Here is a 6,000-nt window from a genome sequence, read left to right as displayed (position 1 = left end):
CAATAAAACTGTCCCATCAACCCAAGGTAGTATATTACCACTCTGTTGACATCCATCTTCAAAGAACTTTCTATGGCAGGTTGTAAGTACAGGCTGACATCTATGTTAATAACCCACATATTGAAAAAGGAAACAGTGCGATCTTGGGTAAGTGGCTTTTTCTAGTAGGAAGGATTAGGCTGGACTTCAGAAACAGATGTTTACCAGGTACAAAAGGTAGTGGTGAAATTTCTTTCTCTTCAGACTGATTTTAGACAGTTGTCTCTCTGGTGTGATTGGCATGAGTGGATGGCCCTGTCTAAGAGTTTTCAAATTATTCATGATGTAGATGTTTCCACAAAGTTCATTTAAAGCACGCCTTCCATACGCCACTACAAAAGAAATCCATCTTGCGAATGAGAGGGGGCATGTGGTGACTAAGTGATTTGTTCAACATGTCCATCAGCATTCTCTTACCTGGCCCACTTCCATCTCAGCTACCGACCCAATCCGTCATGTCCAGTTGAGCTCACAGGGAAAAGAGGAGAGAGACAACTTTCCTATATATTCAATTTAACTTTTTTTTCCCTTGTAATTTCCTTTTCTCCTCTTTTCCTGTGTCTGTAATCGGTCTGTCTGTCTTTTTCCCAGAACCAAGGATCTGTGGGTATCTCAACATGTTGCTTCCCTAACCTGTCAGGTAGAACAGCAGAAAGGTAGTGATTGCTCCAAATTGTATTGGTGAATTTCCAGCTTTAAAACATTCAGAGAGAATGTTCTATCTTTTCTCTTTTTTTTCAGGGACCAGGAAATCATATATTTGTTCTGGTGTTTTTGGCCAACCTGTGAATTAAAACTAAGACCAGAAAGATCAGTGATTTGCAGGTGAAGTGATGATCCCTGAGCCAGATTCCAGACAGTCTTATTCAGAAGGTCTAGGCTAGGAAGTCGGATTCTGTGGCTCTAAAAAAAGTTTCCAAGATCATTCTGATTCTCGCTCAGGTTTGGAACCGCTGCTATGGACCTCATTTTGAAAACCAGTAGACTGTTAAAAAAACCAAACCAAACCCATTGCCGTCAAGTTGATTCCGACTCATAGCGACCCTATAGGACAGATTGGAACTGCCCCATACAGCTTCCAAGGAGCACCTGGCAGATTTGAACTGCCGACCTTTAGGTTAGCAGTTGTAGCACTTAACCACCACATCACGAGGGTTTCCAGTAGACTGTTAGATCCTAATAAATCCTTCCTTATGGTTTCATTACTGATTTTAAAATCTCTGACAGTTGACATGATATCTGGGTGATGTCTATATTTATTGCTACAAGACAGGCAGAAAGTAGGGGTCCAGTAAATATGTTGATTGATTCACTAGAAAATGTGACACATATTTTTCTCCCCATAATAGTAGTCATTATTCTAGACCTTGCCCAGGGAATTTTTGTTGGATTAAAAAAAAAAAAAAGAGGAAGAAAGAAAAAAGAAGTAGGATTCCATATGCATCTAACAAGTTAATAAAATAAATGTTATCAAGGCTTATATTATTATTGTTTTTTATATTATTATAGTTACTGTTATTATAAACAAAATGATATTATAAAAGAAAATGTTATTCTTACAAGCATCATTGAATGAACTAACCTTTTGAATGGGGGGAGAAAAACAATCACCACCCTTGTATATGCAGACTTGGCAGGGTTATGTTCTGTTACGTCCTTCCAAGCAGCAGGAAGCTTAGCCCAAGCCTACACAGCTGAAGAACACAGTGGCTAAAACCAGGGAGGAGCCCCTGATGGTACAAACAGTTAATGTGCTTGACTGCTGGCTTAAAGGTTGGTGATTCAGGTATACCCACAGGTGCCTCAGAAGAAAGGCCTGGCAATCTACTTCAGAAAAAAATCAGCCATTAAAAACCTTATAGAGCACAGTTCTACTCTGACACACATGGATGAGGTCGGTCACCATGAGTTGAAATTGACTGTAAAGCAATTGATAAAACAAACAAAAAAACAAGTGAAGGCCAAGGGAGCATAAATAAAAGTACATCATTGAAGCAAGAAGACATGAATGGAATAATCATAAAAAATATTAGAGTAAATAGCATAAAAGAAAAAGGGAAAATTAGTGAAGAAGCAGAAAGGAGTGAAAGGGACACTGAAGTGCTTCGTTTGCCTGCGTCGTTAAACAACGCGACTTCAGGCATTTTGATGAGGGACCAGGAGGAAAGGGGAGGGGGAAGAAATTAGAGGCACATGAAAAAGGAGAGTGGTTAACATATAGGAATTTGGCACTTGACTGTAGTCCTTTGGGAGCATAGAAATCTAGCAAAGCATAATTATTGCTTAGCTGCGATGGCACTTTCCTCCTTATTGGATTGCTGGACATTGAGCCCAGGGAGTTCATGATTTTTCTGAGATATTTTACTTCGTTTTATGTGTGTTCTCCATTATCTGATTAAATGGTACATATGAAATCATTTAAATATATTTATTGAATGCCTGTTAGGTGTGAGTTAGGCAGAATAGGAGCCTGGGATTTAAAATCGAAACCTCTTATTCTATTTCTGAGGCAGACTTAAAGAGAAACTCAAAACCGAACCAGACCCATTGCTGTCGAGTTAATTCAGACTCAGAGTGACCTCGTGTTACAGAGTAGAGCTGAGCTCCATAGGGTTTTCTTGGCTGTAATCTTTACAGAAGGAGTTTGCCAGGTCTTTCTTCCACAGTGCTGCTGGGTGAGTTTGAACCACTAACATTTTGGTAGATAGCTGAGAGTAAACCATTTGTGCTATGGCAGGGACCTTTTAAAGGGGAAGCAAAAATAAACATGAAGAGGTAAAAAATAAAATAAAGACATTGGACATTTAAAGGTTTGCCTTACTGTAAAAAAAAAAAAAAAAAAGGCCTAGGCTCAGCTTTCCCAAAACCTATTGCCATTGAGTTGATTCTGACTCATAGTGACCCTGTAGGACAGAGTAGAACTGCCCCATACAGCTTCCAAGGAGCACCTGGTAGATTTGAACTGCCGACCTTTTGGTTAGCAGCTGTAGCACTTAACCACTATGCCACTAGGATTTCTTTAGCTATTTGAATATATCTATAAATCTTTAAATGGGTGTTCCTCCTGTGTAGCAAGTTCCCTGATGAACAAGTAAATGAGATCTTTAGTTTCATTTTGTGGCTGGGTGATAAACACACCAGATTCCTTATAATTTACGTGTCTGACAGAACCATTAGGATTCTAAAGGTGTTTCTTCCTTTGTGACTTACTGGGCTTACACATTATACGCTGTGACTCAAGACAACTCAAAATGTTTCTCTGTCTGGCTGGAAATAGAACAAATACCATGCTGATAGGTACTTTCCACCCTACTTACCTCCCTCCTGCCCCTTATGTACCTCCACCTCTCATCCCGTTTCCCCTTTGAGGTAGAAACTGTGACTACAGACTTGTTCTGCCAGCAGTGAGCTTCAACAGGAAAGACAGGGTGATTGAAGAAATAAACCCATAGCTAGTCACAAGTACCTGGAATGATCTGATTGTGGTTTCCCTGTCAGCAGGAAGCTCCTTTTTCCTTCTTTCCCATAAAACCAAACCTACATTTTTGGGCTTCTTACTAATGTTACAGTGAGAACTTCCTAGACTCAGAGTTTACGTGCAATCTCATAGGATTTCTGGACTTAAATTATTTTTTCCCCGTCTTGCCTTATGCCTGTGAATAAAGAAAGCTGGACTGGATCTCTTCTGACTTACTGTCTTACCGAAGTCCCACCTTTTAGAGAAAGCTTCTCAGTAGGCTGGAATTAGCATTTAAGTCTGACCCAGCCACTGCACCGACTCCACGTGCTGTAAAATGAAATGCTTTGACAAGCGATATAATCATAAAAAAAAATATATACTTTTATATTGTTGGCACATGTGTTTGGCTAATAATAACTTGAATTTAAAGAGAAACTTCTTTTTCCCTAGTGCGTTTGGGTATCTTTTGGAGAACAGGATGACAAAACAATTTATTTAAGATTTGACTAATCTTGAGCTTTAACTATCCTGTCAGCTTCTTGGGAAGGGTAACAGCTCCTTGGTCGGCGGTACATGAGTGCTGCGGGCATTTTCTATTTGTTTGACCTGATTGGGTACCATCTCCCACGGCAGTTGTGAAACCAATTAATGGAGAAAGTAAGTTATATTAATTTCTTTTCAGCTGTGCAAGAAAAAGTGTCAAAACATGATGGGGAAATTCTTCTAAGTGTGAAAAATTACCCACTTTGTCTATTTCATATTTCTCAAACTCCAAAAATTAATGGTTTCTTGGGAAAAATTGTGTGTGTCTCCATGGGCACAGTGAGTTTATGCATGGAAGGGGGCGTTGCTAGAGAGGCAGAAAGGAGGAGGGCTTCTGGGTGGGAGAGGAAAAAGACATATTTAAACACAGAAATGTACATTTTTCATACTTTCACATGATTGGTTTTTCAGAAAGAAAATTATCGTGGAGAGCAGCTTTCCTAAAAGCAGCTGTATTTAGCTGACGTTAACATAGATACCATGGAGCCGTGATTTTAATAAAGTCACTCATTGCTGATTTTGCTAGGCATTTGGCAATTCCACTTTGGGCTGGTAAAACCAAGTCTCAGATTTAGGTTCCTATGCAATGGCTAGAATATTAAGATATTGTAGAGATCCCTGCTGAACTTACTTCCTGTTTCACACATTTGTATCTTGCTCAGACTGCTTGTTCTGTTGGGAAACACTCTTACCGCCTTTCCCTGGGGAATCTTCTCATACTTTAAGAATCAGCTCAGTCACCATCTCCTCCAGGAATTCATTCCTGAAGCTCCAGACTCAGCTCAGTGTCCTTCTCTTCAGTCTGATAGACCTGTGGCTCCTCCCATTACAGAATTCGTTGAAGCTGTGATATCCGACTTCTGTGTCCACCTCCACAGTTAGGATAGAAGTCCCTCTAGGGCAGGGCCTTATCTTGTCCCAGAAGAACTTTACATTCTAACACCCGTCACAGGGTCCAACAAACGCTTTCAAAACTCAACCAAATCCATCATTAAAATTGAATTATTAAGGTCTGGCATCAGATTTCTTGGTGACAGTCTGCTTAGGATCAAGGAGGTAGACAAGGGAGACTGTAGGGACTAGTCCCAGGCTAGTGGTTGGATGCTTTTGCATGAAAGAAGATCAGAGGAGTCATCATTGGACAAATTCCTTTCAAGCAATTGCTTCCACATATTAGAAACTGATTCAGTGGTAACTGCCACAGCTATGTATCAACAATGATGCCTCTAGCATCTGATTGCATATAAGATGTTTTTCACATATGTTATATCACTGCTTCTAACAACAACACTGAGAAACATGGAGTATTTTCTATTCTATATTCTGGGTGAGAAAACTGATCCTGGGATGGACTCATTCAGTCAATAAAAAATTGAGTGTTGTTTATGAACTTGGCTTTTCCAAATAGAAAAATAAATGAGCCAGATGAGGTCCCTGACTACACAGAGCCTACATCTGAATGAGAAAGACAGACATTAAAAAATATTTACATAATTAATTGTTTAATTACAATCTTGATTAGTGATACGAAAACTTAAGCATGTGATTGCATGCCGAGAGAGCATAGTATCAGTTGATCTGAACTGGTATGGAGCATCAGCAAAGAGTCCATGAGCAAGTGATGGCCACATCAAGATAAAGGGATGAGGGGAGTTATCTGGTGAAGAAGGAAGCATGCTTCAGCCATGGGAGCAAAGCATGGGAAGGGGCCTTGCCCATTAAGCAGCTCAAAGGATGAGTATAAGGAGCTCTGGGACGGGGAGAGGGGGGGAGATAAAGCAAGGGTGGAATCCAGGGGAAGAACATTCCTTCTGAGTCATTAGGGGTAGAGAGATAAAAACAAAACAAAACAAAACATGGGTTTTGTTCCTAAGAAGCGCATGAATACCGTTGGGTTTGTCCTTTACTTCAAGCATTGGCTTTGAGGGAAAATAACTTGAAATAAAAAGAGAAGAAAT

At 40.0% G+C, this 6,000-nt stretch overlaps 1 protein-coding gene across 8 annotated transcripts in view; it reads left to right on the top strand.

Moving 5' to 3' along the window:
- The window catches only part of MECOM (MDS1 and EVI1 complex locus), a 632,521-nt gene that overhangs the window by 213,746 nt on the left and 412,775 nt on the right, over positions 1-6,000 (top strand). The window lies entirely within an intron of this gene.

Source organism: Loxodonta africana, chromosome 23, assembly GCF_030014295.1.
Source record: "Loxodonta africana isolate mLoxAfr1 chromosome 23, mLoxAfr1.hap2, whole genome shotgun sequence".
Taxonomy (NCBI): domain Eukaryota; kingdom Metazoa; phylum Chordata; class Mammalia; order Proboscidea; family Elephantidae; genus Loxodonta; species Loxodonta africana.
The sequence above is the reverse complement of the archived record's forward strand: the minus strand, read 5'-3'. Positions and strand labels throughout refer to the sequence as shown.